Consider the following 18,159-nt stretch of genomic DNA (forward strand, 5'->3'; position numbering starts at 1 on the left):
CTGTAAGCTCCTTGTTGGTCCTTCTTGTGACAGGGAATGTCTAACAACTCTGTTGTATTGCACTGGCCCAAGCACTTAGTACAATACTGCATATATGGTAAGTGCTCAATAAATAGCACTGATTGACTTCAGTGCTAAGGGTTACAGTTGGTTTATATGTGTTGGGCGATGTGCATTTATTAGAGAAAGCCCCTGAAGGAGGTGGAATTTGACAGAGAGGTTTGAAAATAGGTAGAACTATGGTCTGGTGAATTCAGAGGGGGTCATGGCTGGGGAAGCAGAACGAGTGAGCAGTCAGAGGTTGGAGAATTGAGAGGTGGTAACAATGTAGAGTATAGGTCATCTCTCAAGCTCATAACTTCGGCTTGACTCCTCTATCTCTTTCTACCCCCACATTCAATCTGTCCCCAAATCCTTTTGGCTTTTCCTCCACAATTTACCCAGGATCTGCACCTCCTTTTCCATCTAAACTGCCACCACATTGATCTAGGTGGGATCATGCCGGGTGTGTGATTTGCTTAAGAGATGTTTAGTTGGTTTATGACTTTGGGTATCCTATCAGTTCTTTCAGGTGAAAGGGTTGAACTACAATTGAGCATTGACACTGCCTCCCCCTGCCAGTTATATGATGCAGTGTCACGCCACCCTGGTGTATTGTATCCCATTATGACTACTGCATCAGTCTCCTCACTGAATTCCCTGCCTCCAGCCTTTCACATAATACTAATAATAATGATAATATTAGACTGTGACTTCTAGACTGTGAGCCCGCTGTTGGGTAGGGACCGTCTCTATATGTAGCAAACTTGTACTTCCCAAGTGCTTAGTACAGTGCTCTGCACAAAGTAAGCACTCAATAAATACGATTGAATGAATAATAATAATTTGAGTATCTGTTGAGTACTTACTGTGTGCTGGACACTGTACTAAGCACTGGGGGGTGGGGAGGATAAGTGCAAATCAGGTTAGAAACAGGCCTACCCCATGAGGGGCTCACAGTCTCAATCACCATTTTACAGATGAGGTAACAGAGGCCCAGAGGTCACACAGCAGACAAGTGGTGGAGCTGGGATTAGAACCCACGACCTTCTGACTCCCAGGACCATGCTCTATTCATATGCCGTGCTGCTTCTGTAAGGTCTGTAAGGAATGCTGTCATTTTGTATGTCTCCCCCACCTCCACTGGATGCCCATTCCTCTTCTCAACAAGCAGAAACACTTGGCTTCAGTGTACTCAGTCAGTTCTCTTGCCCCTGCTTATCCACTCTCTTCTCCCACTATGCCTCAGCTTTCAAGTTTCATTCATCTCAAGCCAACCCACTCACCCTGCCTCATTCCTCCTGGCTCCAACCTCCTGCCTGGATCGTCCTCCCCCTTCACATTTGGCAGACCACTGCTTTTCCCATCTTCAAAGACCTCCAGAAATCACATCTCCTCCAGGACATCTTTCCTCAATTGATTTATCACCTCCCCACCCTCAGTCTTCAACTGCCACTTTAGCTCTTCCATGACATTGAAACATCCCCTCCCATGGTAGTGTGTACATATCTTTGTACTGTATTGCCTCCTCCTATCTGTAACTTGTGTCCACTTCTCCCACTGGATTGTAAGCTTCTTGAGGGTAGAGATCATAGTGATTCTACTGTACTCACCCAAGTGCTTAATAATAATAATATTAATAATGGCATTTGTTAAGCACTTGCAATGTGTGAAGCACTGTTCTAAGCGCTGGGGGGAATACAAGGTGATCAAGTTGTCCCACGTGGGGCTCACAGTTTTAATCCCCACTTTACAGATGAGGTCACTGAGGCCCAGAGAAATGAAGTGACTTGCCCAAAGTGACACAGCTGACAAGTGGCAGAGCCGGGATTAGAACTCATTAGGGAAGCAGCGTGGCTAGTGGAAAGAGCACGGGTTTTGGAGTCAAGAGGTCGTGGATTCAAATCCCAACTCCGCCACTTGTCTGCTGTGTGACTTTGGGCAAGTCACTTCACTTCTCTGGGCCTCAGTTCCCTCATCTGTAAAATGGGGATGAAGACTGTGAGCCCCACGTGGGACAACCTGATTACCTTGTATCTACCCCAGCGCTTAGAATAGTGCTTTGCACATAGCGCTTAACAAATACCAAAAAAAAACAAAAACAAAAAAAAAACTCATGACCTCTGGCTCCCCAGCCCGTGCTCTTTCCACTGAGCCATGCTGCTTCTCAGTTTAGTGCAGTCTCTGTCCGCAGTTAGGCTCTCAAATAATAATAATAATAATGGCATTTAAGTGCTTACTATGTGCAAAGCACTGTTCTAAGTGCTGGGAGGGGGATACAAGGTGATCAGGTTGTCCCATATGGGGCTCACCGTCTTAATCCCCATTTCACAGATGAGAGAACTGGGGCTCAGAGAAGTGAAGAGACTTGCCCAAAGTCACACAGCTGACAAGTGGTGGAGCCGGGATTAGAACCCATGACCTCTGGCTCCCTAGCCCGTGCTCTTTCCACTGAGCCATGCTGCTTCTCAGCTTAGTACAGTCTCTGTCTACAATTAGGTGCTCAATAAATATTATTGATTGATTAATTTATTGATAGAAAGCCAATGTGTAGGATGGAGAGAGAGCCCTGAAGTCAATTGTCAGGAGGCTTTGTTTGAGGTCTACGATGTTGTCCTAAACAAGAAAATGGCTGAAAACCAAGAATAAAACTGAGACTAATTGGAATAATTGTTTCAGATAATACCAACTCCACTCATGTAAGCCTTTGAACATAGATCTCAACCACTTTTGATTGTGCTCTTGATGGATCTTGGGACCAAGAATCTTCTTGGTGCAGACCAACTCCAGAGGACTTATTCTCCCACTAACTGTTGTTGAGGTTCTCAGCTCTGAAGGCAGAAGGCGACAGCAGGTAACAGCATGTGCTAAGTCCCTTGAAGACCCTTGAGGTTTCACTCCCGATATTGGGAGTTTCGTTTTTTGTGAAAGATTGATCCAGCTTGGGCCCCTCCAGCTGCTAATTAAATTTTAAAATAAGAATACAAAAAAAAAAACCCCACTCAGAAGAAAATGTAAAAGAAGAAAATTGTATGTTTGTCTTGCTTTCTTAGGTGCCCAGGGATAGAATTTCTTGGGTGTGCCATGCTAAGCATATTGCTACTTCTGCTCAGGAGCAGATAACTGATTTAATATTTGGATTATTTACAACCACTGTCTGTAGACAATTGGAAATGAAGAGGGTTTGGCTTTGGTTTCCTTTCAGATTCATGCAAATTTACTATCCCATGGTCTGAACATGGCCCACAAGGTTCCAATTGAGACCTCCTCAGCAGTGTTGAATCTCCACCTAATGTGATCTGAATCTTCCTCCCCCCACACCCCCACTTCAAAATGCCAACATGATTATGCATTGGGCTGCTGCTATTTACAGATTTCTTAGCACAGAGAGTATTACACAGCCTACGACACAGAATTACAACAATCTAGACATATGGTTTAGATAAACAAAGCACAAAACGCAAATTAACCATAGTCGACTGTAACTCCTGTTTGCTATTCTCAGGGGAGGGGCTTAGTGCAACTCCTAGCCTGAGGAAGCAAAGCATATCTTAAAAGTATAACAGACAGCATGGTTTAGACAAATGCTAAGCTCAATTTAATACTCTTCCCAGTGCCAGGACACATTGGCACCAACCTGACTAGGAAAAGATATTATGCTGTCCCAGATTCTTGTAAATAGGCGCCATGGCTCTACCAGATTCCAAGTTAGCAGGCTCCAAGCTCAAAGAATCCTTTACATTTGTCATCACCTTATTTCCCATCCCCCTGTAAATGCTGTCATTTGCATTTATACTCTTCTGAATAAAGAGCACCCCAGACAATTTTGTTCCCTTTCCTTCAGGACCACCTCAGAGCTAGCCACTTCTGACCTCTTCACAGATGATCACTCCTCTTTCCCCTCATCTTTCTTCTTTTTTGTCTTTATATTCCTTGTCTTCTATATCATTTTCTTCCTCCTGGTCTTCCTCCTCTTTCCCCCCTTAAAAGCAGCTCTGCAAAATAACATCAAAATCAGTACATGTGATTTTTCTTCTAGTGTGTTATTTGCGTTATAGGAGGTAGGCAGATTTTTTTTCATAAGTTTCACTGACTTTTCATATCAAATACTTCATCAAAAATTCTTCTGCCACAGGAAAATTTCTGTGTGAGGTCCTCTCATAAAGATTTTACTTCATCTTTGACATATGTACCTTATAAACTTTGTTTGACAATGGAAAGTATAATATTTGCTTTTAATAATGCAAAGATCTCATTTTCCAAAAGGGAAAGAAAAAAATAGCAACAGCCAGAGATAAAGGCCACTGTTCAATTTGAAAACATGTATTGGCTGTCCCCAAGTTGTTGTTTTTTTTAAAAAAAAAAACAAAAGCAGAGGGAAAATTCCTCTTAAGCCTTGACTTGGTTCTGCATAGACTAATGACTTGTCTGTCTACAGTTGCCTCCACCTTATTTTTCAATGCAACCTCCAGGACTCAACTCGGTTTTTCTGGCAATTAGACTGTTTAGCTGAATGGTGTCATGACTCGATCACAATGGGGTACAAATGCACCACAAGTGTAGAAGACACAGTCTTTCGCCAGCCACCCAATAATATGAACCAATGTTTGCTTTGTAGAATTACCGCTAGATGGTCCAAAAACATCAGATGACAAATAAAAACAGTCAAACTGAAAGCTGATATTAAAAGACGTAATACCTATATGATACAGTCCCGGCTGAAAAGTCAACAGATGGAGCCTGTTCAAGCACAATGGCTGTCTAGTATTTCTTAGGATTTTCATATAAATGAGCTAAGGGGGTCTCAGTTCTTTTCTTATTGAGAAGATCAGGCAGCAGGAGGAGGAGACTTTTCCATCCTTGCTTCCCAGATTGGAAATACAAATGGACGTTCCTGATCTGCTGTCATTTTTATGCCTTGCCTGGCTCAGCTCTTAGCATAATCTAAATGAAAAAGCCATGTAAGGAATTGCTGTCATTTCAACTCTGCCAGATTGATGTGCTTTCTTTCCCAAACCTTCCCTGCAGCTGTGGCCATGTTCAAGAGCAGCCCAGTGAACTCCGAGTGCCCCAGAAGGTCCGTGGTCAGCAGGGTGATTGAATGGGTCCCAAAGTCAGTGACGTGGAGTCTCCCTCTCCAACATTAAACACATTTTCAAAAACGGAAAGAAGTAACATGGTGCTAACCCTGAGTCCCAATTTGGCTCTTTGCTTCACATATCCATAAGCCAATAAAAAAATACCACTGAGCGAATGAATCTAAAATCAGCTTCAGTCACAACACTTGTCAAACAGACTAACACCCACCTCATTGTAGATTCCAATGTAAATCAGACATGTATCATTTTTGCTTCCATATAATACAAATTATACTAGAACCTAGAAAAGTGTTTTGCATTAAGGCGTGTTTGACATTTTCCAAACAAACTGAGCTGTGCACAGACTAAAATCATTCAGAGGATATGGAAGAAATCCTAAAAATGTCTGTCCTATAACAGTCACGCATATGGCTTGGAAATTGACTGAAATCCTGGGAGTCTGGTCTCTACTGGTCAGTGTGTGTCTTCTAGTCTACCTGGGCTAATGAACTAAGGGCTAAGTCCCAATCTTTTAGACATAAGAAACAGACCCAAGTATATTAAATGTCTCCTGGAAACATAATTTCATGTGTATATAGCAAATATAATTAAGCAACACTGTACTCAATACGCAAATGTAGAGCCAAATTAAGTGGAATGTCAAAACTTGACTTTTAAAGAATAACACACATATTGTGAAAAATGCCTGATAAAGAGTTGTCAGTTTTTTTCCCACGAGTGTCATGTTAAGCCTTTAAATTTTCAAATTTAATTACTGAATTACATATTAATACAACTTAATAGCAAAATTAAGCTAAATATGGGATTTTTGAAGATTCTAAGGATCCACATGCTGATATTGGAGTGCAATTTCAGATAGTGACTTCACATCAAGAGAACTCTGATGTGGAAAAAGAAATAAATGTATAAGTAATGTATGGTTCAGCTGTATGTGTAGCTGAACCATACAAAAATATTCAGAATAACTATTTTGCTTGAACCATTACACACACACACACACACACACACACACACACACACACACACACTTACACACATGCACCACTAATGGGGTAATAGAAAAGAGACTTGTGTTACATAGTTTCTTGATCTAGGAGTACCATAGACTGGTGTTACATAGTTCCTTTTTTCAAGGAACTAAGGGATTGTCTTCTATGAGTACTCCTTACCTCTCTCCCTCTTATCTCTTGTAGGCTTACCTTCTCTTGAACTATTCATTCAATCATATTTATTGAGCACTTACTGTGTGCAGAGCACTGTACTAAGCGCTTAACTATTAACTATTGTGTCCTGAATCGATTGACAACAATTTGAAGATGACCAAAATGTGTGTCTTTGGAATATTGGGCTCAAGTGCAGTTGGAGATCTTGTCTAATATCACTGGGTCTGGTTAAGTCTCTGTTATTCTTTAACATTTGGAGATTTCTATTCCACAACCCTCACTTAACCTCATTTCCTCATATTTTTTGTTTTGTTTAAGGGTCAAAGAGGAAATACCCTTGAAGTTTGGTGAATGGGGTCAAAAGAGACAACTAGGAAATAAGAAGGCCCCTTGAAAAATGGAAAGTGGTGAACTCCTACCAGTAGAACAAATGTAGGTGAATATTGAAAGAGGGAAGTAATTTGGGATCAGAAAATATAATTTTCTGTTCATTCATTGGTCAACATCTGAATCATTGGCACAGAAGTTCATTCATTCCATCATATTTATTGAGAAGCAGTGTGGCTTAGTGGAAAGAGCACAGGCTTTGGAGTCAGAGGTCCTGGGTTCAAATCCCAGCTCCGCCAACTATCAGCTGTGTGACTTTAGGCAAGTCACTTAACTTCTCTGGGCCTCAGTTACCTCATCTGTAAAATGGGGATTAAAATTGTTAACCCCACCGTGGGACAACCTGATCACCTTGTAACCTCCCCAGTGCTTAGAACAGTGCTTTGCACATAGTAAGTATTTAACAAATGCCATCACTATTATTATTATTGAGCACTTACTGTGTGCAAAGCACCATCCCAACTTCTTGTGGGAGTACAATATAACAATAAAAAGATACATTCCCTGCCCACAATGAGCTTGCAGTCTAGGGAATTTGTCTTTTGGTATATTGTCGGTGGCTGTGGCTATTATGTCTCAAAAGCTCAGTATTTGAGGCAAACCACCAAAGTCCATAAACCCGTCCCTATCTGTCCTGAAAATTGGGAAGGAATCTCTTAAGAGCTTGTTTTCCTGAATTATTTTACTAAACTATTACAACAAAATATTTATGGCACTTTACAGTGTTAAGAGCAAGCACATAAAATTCAATCAAGCCAAAAACATAACTCATCAAACCTCAAGAATTGTTTTTAGATCCAATTTAGTTCAAAGTCAAACTTCAGGTCACTGTCTGAATTCAGTATGATACTTCTCGGTCCAAATTAAATTGTATTTTTCCAAACACACTTCCTACTTGGGGAATTTCCTGTAGGTTATCAATATGATATTTATAGTTAGTTTGTCAAAAGCTATATGCATTGACATTGAATATCTCCTAGGATCTAATGAAGAAGTGAGGTGCAGAGGAGTGATCTTGGCTGTCTCTGACTCTAGCATTTGTAAAGAGGGATTGTATGAAGAATGAATTCTTATTTTAGATCCCACTAAGTCTCTCTGTCAAGGACTCCTTGGACTATGAAAACAAGAACAATTATGGTGTAAATGGACTTTGAAAATAGCAATAATTAGGTAATTAAAAATGTACTTCAGTTTCTTTATAGTGTCCATAAAATTCCACCATCTAAAAACAAACTATTTTAACATATTTTACTTAATATAATTCATGTAATTGTGAGTTTTATGTTCCACCTAGTTATGCAATTAAGTAGTACATGGCTATTTCTTACAATTAAACATTGCTAAAATCTGCTGCCAGTTCAGTACACAGAGTATGATATATTTAACAACTTTTTATGCTAAACAGTAGACACAGTTAATGTTACATTCATTTAATTTCATTTTAATTAGTCAAATAATATTTTTTCAAAATGTGAATTTTCATTAACTGATATGGCTTTAGCTAAAGGTTTTCTTAGTTCTTCTATAGTATACATCTGTATTGCAGTGTTTCCAAAGGAAAAAAAAATCATCATGAAGTGTTTGGTTTATAATAATAATAATGTTGGCATTTGTTAAGTGCTTACTATGTGCCAAGCACTGTTCTAACCACTGGGGTAGATACAAGGTGATCAGGTTGCCCCATGTGGGGCTCACAGTCTTAATCCCCATTTTACAGATGAGGTAACTGAGGCACAGAGAAGTCAAGTGACTTGCCCAGAGTCACACAGCTGATCAGTGGCAGAGCCAGGATTAGAACCCATGACTCTGACTCCCAAGCCCAAGCTCTTTCCACTATGCTATGCGATTGCTGAACCTTTAGGGTGGTTTACATGAGATCTTTACTGGAGGTAGGAAGATTAAATAGATCATCTCTGTAAATCACACATAGCCCTGGATTATATGATCCTTGAAGACAGGGTTGTATCTACTAAATTGATTGTACTCCAATCTATGCTCTGCATGCATTTCAATGCTTAGAACAGTGCTTGGCACATAGTAAGTGCTTAACAAATAACATTATTATGCAGTAAGCACTCAGTAAAAACTATTGATTGCTGGAAGAGAACTGGATACCTGGTTCTACAGTGTTCTGCACAAAGTAAACACTCAATAAATGCTATTGATTGATTCAGTTTAGACTGAACTCACTGTGGGCAGGGAACATACTCAACAACTTTATTGCACTATATTCTCTCAAGTGCTTAATATAGTGCTCTGCAAATGGTGAGCACTCAATAAATACAATTGATGATGAGTTTGGGGTTGGGGTTAGAGGATGGTGACGAAGGCCTGCAAGTTCCATTTCATCCTATGGAGGTGTCCCTGTTTATGATACTTGTAAGCACTTATTATTTGCCAGGATCTGCAATAAATGCTGGGGTAGATACAAGCAAATCAGACTGGACACAGTACATATCCAACATAGGGTTCATAGTCTTAATCCTCATTTTACAGATAAGGTAACTGAGGCACAGAGAAGTTAAATGACTTGCCTAAGGTCACAAGTGACAAGTGATGGAGCTGGGATTAGAATGCAGGTCCTCTGATTCAGAGGCCCTTGCTCTTTCCATTAGGCTACACTGTTACTGTCTTCATTCAATACCATTCCCACTAACTCAAAACCATCACATCCCTTCTCTTTTTTTTTTTTTTTAACAGATTTTACAGTGGGCATTCCTAAGGATCTTATGATATTCACCAAAAAAAATGAATTCAGTTCTTCAGAAATGAAACCTAGGAGCCTTTCCGGAGCACTGAGGAAAGTGAGATGAACTATACTTACAGAAGTTCATGGAAACACAGCAGAATCTCATAATTAATGGCATCAAAGGAGTTAAACTTTAGGACTGAGGAAATGGATAAAAATGTGAGTACTTCAATTTTTAATAAAAAAGCAGGTTGAATAGCAGTAAAATTGCTCAAAAATCGTTCAAATAAAAGGGAAACAATTGAAAATGGATTTGGAAATAGAATGTTTAGCTAAGCAAGCTATAATGTTCTGTTATTTTAATCAGCACTATAAGGTAATTTAAACAAAGCAAGAAGAGACTTTTATACTTTAATATATAATTATTTTTTCAAAGCATCCATCAAAGGGTATTTCATGTTAATGATTCAATGGCTTGCTATAGATGCAAATTAAAATGTTCCCTTTACCTCAGAATTATCATATTTTGATGCTTTTAGATTTGCCTGGTGAGTCTTACTAATCTTAAAAGCAAAACTAGAGTAAGGTTTAATCAAAACTTGTAGTGGTTAGTAATTCATCTAAAATTATTGACATTCTATGAGGAGAACTTGATTCTAGAATACATTCTCCAATTATCCCTATCTAATGTCCACTGACAACCCCACAAACCCCACTGGAAAGAGGTGAGAAGAATTAAAATTTAAAATAATGTTAGCTGTGTCACCTCCACCCAGTTTCACAAAGTGCGACATGTGAAAAGACAGGATTCCAGCAGGATGCCCAAATAATAATAATAATAATAATAATAATGGTATTTGTTAAGTGCTTACTATGTGCAAAGCACTGTTCTAAGCGCTGGAGAGGTTACAAGGTGATCAGGCTGTCCCACGGGGGGCTCACAGTCTTAATCCCCATTTTACAGATGAGGGAACTGAGGCACAGAGAAGTTAGCTGCTGTATGGTGAGCCAAAGCCTTATATATGATTTAGATGAGAAGAAGTGTTGCCTAATGGATAGAGCACAGACCTGGGAGTCAGAAGGACCTGGGTTCTAATCCTAGTTCTGCTACTTGTCTGCTGTGTGACCTTGGGCAAGTCACTTAACTTCTCTGTGCCTCAGTTACCACATCTGTAAAATGGGGATTAAGACTGTGAGCCCCATGTGGGACAGGGACTGTGCCCAACCTCATTAGCTTGTATCTACCACAGTGCTTAATGCAGTGCCTAGCATGTAGTAAGTGCTTAACAAATAATATGACATATATATATATATATATATATATATATATATATATATATATAAATATCAGATATATCATATGTATCCATCACATTCGAAGAAAACACCACTGATTTGGAAATTCACCTATAAATGCATGTGACAGAAAAGGACAATGCAGAACCCACAATCCTTCTAAATTGTGTGCACAAAAAGACTTTCCTTTGTTCTGTGGTTATGTTTAATGTTCGTCGCACCTGGCACTGTTTTATCTTTTGTCTCCTTGTCTGTCATTCTTTACAAAGTCTAAACTTAAAAAGAGCTGCTCCTTTCTTGCTAGAAATACACCATGTAGGTCTAGGCTCAGCAATTGATGTCCAGTTGGGTTTCAATATTGTCTGAGGCTTTGTTTTATCTTGTTCTTAAAGCCTTTTATCTGTCCTCCTTGTTTTCAGTGTCCCAAGTTTAGCTCTCCACACAGTAGTTGTTTAGGCATCCTGCTGTTGCTCATTTGCTCACAGAGGTAAAATAGACAGTGAGAGTAAATGGTGTGAAACTTAAGACAATGAAAATCTGTAACTGAAAACTAGGAGAAAATTGTGGTGGACAGGATACTTTAATCAAGCAGTGATATTAATGGAGTACATACTGTGTGCAGAGCACTGTACTGAGCACTTGGGAGAGTACAATACAACAAAGTTATTAGACACGTAGGGGATGGCTGTGTTTGAGCAGAACTTCCAGGGGATTGGGAAACAAGCAGACAAAAGCGAAAGCGCCACCAGGCACTGCAAACAACAAATAATGAGAGCACAACTAAGGAGAGTCTTTGGGTGGTGAGAACATTGTCTTTTCCAGCCACACATGCACCATAGGTGAACTTCACTGTTCACGGTATCAATTTACCATCCCATCTAGAGGCAATACTCTAAGGTTTCTCTCTCTCTCTCTCGTTTTCCAGATTACATGTTATATATATATATATATTATGCTAGGGTTTATATATATCATATAACATTACATATAACATATGTAATCTGGGTAACTATGTATATATAATCCTAGTTTTCTGCTTCCAGATAGGATGGTCAGTCATTAGCTTATCCTTAAACACTTCTAAAGGCGGTGACGCCTAACCTTTCTTGGTATTGTGTCCCAGATCCCCAGGCAGGGCTGGAGGAAGAAGAGAGTGGGGGAACTGCCCCCACCCCATAGATGCTGGAGACCCCCATGCATGGCCTTCCTCAATACTATAGAAGCATGGCCTAGTGGATAGACCTTGGGCCTAGGAGTCAGAAGGACCTGAATTCTAATCCCAGGTCTGCCATTTAATAATAATAATGATAAAGATGGTACTTGTTAAGTGTTTACTATGTGCAAAGCACTGTTCTAAGCACTGGGGAGGTTACAAGGTGATCAGGTTGTCCCACAGGGGGCTCACAGTTTTAATCCCCATTTAATCCCCACTGAGGCCCAGAGAAGTTAAGTGACTTGCCCAAAGTCACACAGCTGACAATTGGCCGAGCTGGGATTTGAACCCATGACCTCTGACTCCAAAGCCCATGCTCTTTCCACTGAGCCACGCCATTTGTCTGTTGTGTGACCTTGGGCAAGTCACTTCAATTCTCTGTGCCTCAGTTACCTCATCTGCAAAATGGGGTTTAAGACTGTGAGCCCCATGTGGGATAGGGACTCTGTCCAACCTGATTTGCCTGTACCCACCCCAGTGCTTCGTACAGTGACTGGTACGTAGTAAGCAGTTAACAAAGACCATAATTATTATTATCATTATCATTCCCTGCCTACAACGATCTTACAGTCTAGAGGGGGAAACAGACATTAATTTAAATAAATCAATTACAGAAATGTACTTAAGTGGTGGAAATAAGTTCATAAGTGCTAGAGATGGAGGTTGGTTTATATGGCACAGGGTGCTGGGAATTGACTGGGGAAAGGTTGTAGGAGGAGATGCAATTTTAGGAGGCTTTGAGGTGGGGAAAGCTGTGGTCTTTTGGATTTGGCAAGGGATAGAGTTTTAAGGCATTTTTTAATATTGTACTTGTATCAGATAGGGAATGGGTGAACTGAAAGCTGGATCTACACTGTGGCCCCCAGTCGAGGCCTCTAACATCTAAATGTGTGGACTCTTCTGCCTGTTGAGCTATAGAGGAGGGAATGATAGTGATAGTGTTTAGCTTGTAAACTCCTTATGGTCAGAGAATGTGTCTTGTGCTACTGCCTTATCACACAAACATATAGTACTGTGCACTGAACTCTGTGTCATTAAATACCATTCTACTACTAATAAATAAATAATAATAATTATGGTACTTGTTAAGCACTTGGTGTGGGCCAAGCACTGTTCTAAGTACTGGGGTAGCTACAATTTGATCCGGTTGGACACAGTCCCTGTCCCACATTGGGCTCACAGTCTTATCCCCATTTTATAGATGACGTAACTGAGTCACAGAGAAGTGAAGTGACTTGCCCAAGGTCACACACAGACAAGGGGTGGAGCCAGAATTAGAACCCAGATCCATCTGATTCCCAGGCCTGTGCTCCATCCCCTAAACTATGCTGCTTCCGGCCACTACTACTATATTGACCTCCCTCCATGGACATAGTAAGCAGGTGAGTGTCTTTTCATAGGACCTTACCTCAGCTCCAGCTTTGTCGATCTTTTCCTTTCCATCTGCCAACTGGGCAACAAATTAGCAAATTCAACAATTTGGCACTTTTCCACAAAATCTGAAGAAATCATTAAAACCTGTGAAATGAAGGTCATTTACATAGTTTTCCAAGCTGGAATTTTTGCATCTGGATGGAGACTCCAGAAGCAGCAGTGAAAGACCGGACCGCATCGTGAATCTGACCCACTGACTTTGAATTACCAGTGTTCCTCGTGAATAGGCAGAGAGGGAGTGATGCTAGGAGCCTTGATGCCCCCAGTCCTTGGTATGAATCCGGCTCTGGCTGAGAATCTGGAAGTCATTACCATCTGTTGGCTGTTCAGTGATCTACGGAAAACAAATGGGTGGATGCCCTGTAAGTCCCCAAAGAAGTGAACAAGGGCTGGTCTGCCTTCCAACCTGCTCCTTGGGAGGCAGGCACAGTCTCGGAGCAGAAGAGGGAGAGGTGAGGAAAAATATTCAGTTGTGATTGCTCCAGGCTGAATCTCATGGTAGAGCCCATGGCTGTTTCTTTACCCACTCTAGCCATTTGCTGGATACATGGCCATATAATAATAAATAATAATGATGGCATTTGTTAAGCGCTTACTATGTGCAAAGCACTGTTCTAACCCATGACCTCTGACTCTCAAGCCTGGGCTCTTTCCACTGAGCCACACTGCTTCTCTCATATGTGGGGAGTTGGGCGGAGGGTGGAGGAAGGTGGCCTCAGCACCATGTAGAGAAGTGAAAATGAATTTGTGGGTTAGTGAAAAAGCAATGGGAGCCTCTGTGTTGATGGAAGCAGCATGGCTCAGTGGAAAGAACTTGGGCTTGGGAGTCAGAGGTCATGGGTTCGAATCCCAGCTCAGCCACTTGTCAGCTGTGTGACCTTGGGCAAGCCACTTAACTTCTCTATGCCTCAGTTACCTCACCTGTAAAATGGGGATGAAGACTGTCAGCCCCACGTGGGACAACCTAATTACCTTGTATCCCCCCAGTGCTTAGAACAGAGCTTTGCACATACTAAGCACTTAACAAATGACATTATTATTATTATTATTATTATTATTATTATCATTATTATGACATTGAAACCTCTCAGCTGAAGGCAATTGGGGCAGTGAGGATTGAATGAGTGAATTGAGAAAATTTAAGCAACTCACCTGGGTAATTCAGACTGCAAAAGTGCAACACTAAAGCTTGACTAGTCTTTGGCCAGGATTAGTTCCTGAGGGAATTTGATAGTCTTTACATTTCATCAGGTTTAAACACCCAAACCCTTGGCTTTTCCCTCCCACCTTTTTATGATGCAGTGAAGTGACACATTGCCAGAAGCCGGAAGGGCCTGCCCTTCCCTAACCTCAAATCTCCTCCCTGATTCTGCCCACCACTCTCAGCGAAGTCTGCAAGGAGAGCTGCAGAGGTTATTTTCCTGTCTCTTACCTCCTGCCCCTCAAGGTCTCTGTTTTCCACCTCTTCCTGTCACTGAGTGGGTCAAAGATTCAGTACCTTGGGTTGAAGATGCTCATATTTAATAAGCCTCACCCTCTCACCAGAAATCCCAACAAGGAAAGAGCAGTTTGGGTTCTTCTCCTCCTTAAATCTTGCCATGGTTTCCGCACAGTAGGGCCGAGAAAGAATGTGATGTTTCACATCGTTGTGTTAAATGAAAGTTCGGCCATTTTTCCCAAGTAGAATTTGTTAGCATTTAGCCTGTGTGTATTCAAGGTGATTTGAACTTTAAGATGGTTACTAAATCTTTGAAATGTGATGAATTCTCTATCTGTAAGATTTTAGTTTTGGAGCTCAACGGGGATCAGGATGTGGAAGGGCTAGGTGAATTGAAATTGACCTCAAGAGAAGTGAGGGAACACATCACAGAATATGTGGACTGCCAGAGCAATGGCAGTTATGGCTTTAATTAGGAACGTGGTTGACATTGTAAACCATACTTGCCTATTGTACCTCAACAATTCTATTAGAGTTTAAAAAAAATAATTGGATTTGGACTTTGTGTCATAGGTACAATAACTCATTCATTCAAATTTATTGTGTGTTTACTGTGTTCAGAGCACTGTACTAAGCACTTGGGAGACTACAGAGTAACAATAAAAAGACACAGAAGCAGCATAGCGAAGTGGATAGAGCATGAGCCTGCGAGTCAGAAGGTCACGGGTTCTAATCCCAGTTTGGCCACTTGTCTGCTGTGTGACCTTGGGTAAGTCACTTCACTTCTCTGGGCCTCAGTTATCGCACCTGTAAAATGGGGATTGAGATTGTGAGCCCCACATGGGACAGGTACTGTGTCCAACCCGATTTTTTTGTATCAACCCCAGCGCTTAGTGCAGTGCCTGGCACATAGTTAAGCGCTTAACAAAGACTAGTATTATTATTATTATTTCCTGCCCATTATGAGTTTACAGTGATTTGAACCACATTTATTGGGTCTTCAATACTTTCCTCAGGCTCAGAGAAATGATCCAATTTAATATAGGTAGTAGACACACTCTTGAATATGCTAGTCACCTCGTTATCCACCCAAACCATCCCCTTGCTTCTGCTTCTTGCTAAACAGGAGAGTTTTAATCCCTGGAGGAGAGTAGGGTAGAGTAGAGCCTCTGTAGTGTAGAGTTTGGGAGTAAAGCTTGGGAGCGTCTGTTAGTGGGAAATTAGGTGCTCCTTAGGAGATCAAACTCCTAGGCTAAAAAAAGATAGGTGATGAGAGAAAGTGTTGCAAAAGCAAATCCACCAAACTGGTGTTCCCAGCTTTAGTCTCTGGGACTGTGTTTCCTTCCCTGATCTCCCACAGACTCTCTCTTCACCCCCATACCCCAGCCAGTCCCTGGCCTAGAAATGGGCCGTTCCAGGAGTTTTTTGGGAGTAAAACTGTATGGTGAGTGCTACCAGAGTCATCAAGAAATAGATATCAGTTTTAAGCACTGACATAAAAGTTTTGTTGAAATCAAAGTGGGTATTCATAAAAGGGAGTAAGAAACACAGCAGATGGCTATCTTTAAATTTATCTTCATTACATCTCTGACGAAGATCGCCACTTTCTGCTTGAATTCAGCTAGTTAGCTTGACTAGCCTTCTAATTCCTTCCATGCCTCCTTTCCCCCTCCCCCTCTTTGAATGGGAGTTGAGGGGTAGCATATTTCCTTTCTTTGCCTGCAGAGATACCTACTCCTACTCAGTTAAATCAGGCACATGTATTTGAATGGCAAAGTATGAAACAGAAGTACCAATAAATGAGCTATTTTTTTTTCCTGCATGTGGGGTTTGTACAGCTATACCCACTAATTTCTAAATTAAGTCAATTTTTAGGAGATTGCACTGATATCTTAAATTGCTGCCATAAGGGTATAATAATAATAATAATAATGGTATTTGTAAAGCACTTACTATGTGCCAGGCACTCTACTAAGTGTATAGGTTAGAAAAAAGGAAAACTGATTGATAGGCCAGGTTTTCCATCGCAAATTATATGGGGAATTAGAGAACCTTCCTGGGATGCAAGTGCGGCCCTGAATGGAGACAGAGGATAGAGTGGATGACTTCGAGAGCCATCGAGCTAAATTCCACTGATCCTCCATTTTGGTAAGATAGAAATAAGGGGTAAAAGTTTATCTGCAGGGAAAGTTGTCCCATAACATGTACCAGACTTAACCCAGATAAGAACTGGGACCCATGACGTTATTCTCCTCCAAGAATGTACTCTAAATTGAGAAGCAGCGTGATCTAGAGGAAAGAGCATAGGTTTGGGAGCCATAGGACTTAGGTTCTAATCCTGACTCCACTACTTGCCTGCTGTGTAATCTTGGACAAGTCACTTCACTTCTCTGGCCTCAGTTTCCTCATCTGTAAAATAAGGAATAGATACCTGTTCTCTCTCCTACTTAGACTGTGAGTCTCATAGAGAAGCAGCGTGGCTCAGTGGAAAAAAGCATGGACTTTGGAGTCAGTGGTCATGGGTTCAAATCCTGGCTCCACCAATTGGCAGCTGTGTGACTTTGGGCAAAGTCACTTAACTTCTCTGTGCCTCAGTTACCTCATCTGTAAAATGGGGATTAAGACCATGAGCCCCCCATGGGACAACCTGATCACCTTGTAACCTCTCCAGCGCTTAGAACAGTGCTTTGCACATAGTAAGCGCTTAATAAATGCCATCATCATTATTATTATTATGTGGGACATGGAGCTGTGTACAACCTGATTACCTTGTATCTACCTGAGTGCTTTGTACAGGACTTGACACATACTAACAGCTTAATAAATACCACAATTATTGTAATTATCATTGTAAAACTTAATAGGCCTAAACACAGCATTCACATTCTCAAAGCAGGTTATTTGTACCAGTTCCAATCTGACCACTTAGAACAGTGCTTTGCACATAGTAAGCGCTTAATAAATGCCATTAAAAAAAAAAAACAACATGAAGAAACCAAGATACTGACAGATTGTCTAGCCTGAGATTGAAAAGGGTTCCTACATGGATCAAAATTCAGACCTTGTTAGTCTTTGCCTTGGCCTTGTTCCATCGACCCACACATGTATGAGAGCCAGTAAGCCTGGGAGTTCCAAACGGTCACGATGAAATCAGTTGAGAAGAATTTTGAATGTACCAGCCAACATGAAAAAAGTTGAGCCCAGATAAGATAGGTCGACAATTTTTTTTTAAATCAGTAATCTAAAATCCCAAAGGTTAAAAGCCCGTGGATAACTGAAATTTTGGATGAAACCTATATCTCGATGGAACATTTGGCAGTCACTCATTTTAAAAGCATAGTAATCAGTCTCAGACGATACCCGATCCCAGCAGAAATCTGGGATTGAATTATCACAGATGA

The 18,159-nt window shown here is 40.9% G+C and overlaps 1 long non-coding RNA gene across 1 annotated transcript; it reads right to left on the bottom strand.

Moving 5' to 3' along the window:
• Positions 1–3,528: 3,528 nt before the first annotated feature.
• LOC119934941 lies at positions 3,529–17,866 on the bottom strand. The gene is made up of 4 exons (XR_005453042.1): positions 17,820–17,866; positions 13,529–13,654; positions 13,295–13,404; positions 3,529–4,034 (listed from the first exon to the last, which is right to left on the bottom strand). It is a non-coding gene; the product is annotated as an uncharacterized LOC119934941 (long non-coding RNA).
• Positions 17,867–18,159: the final 293 nt, after the last annotated feature.

The sequence above is a fragment of the Tachyglossus aculeatus genome, chromosome 11 (genome assembly GCF_015852505.1).
Source record: "Tachyglossus aculeatus isolate mTacAcu1 chromosome 11, mTacAcu1.pri, whole genome shotgun sequence".
NCBI classification, from domain to species: Eukaryota; Metazoa; Chordata; class Mammalia; order Monotremata; family Tachyglossidae; genus Tachyglossus; species Tachyglossus aculeatus.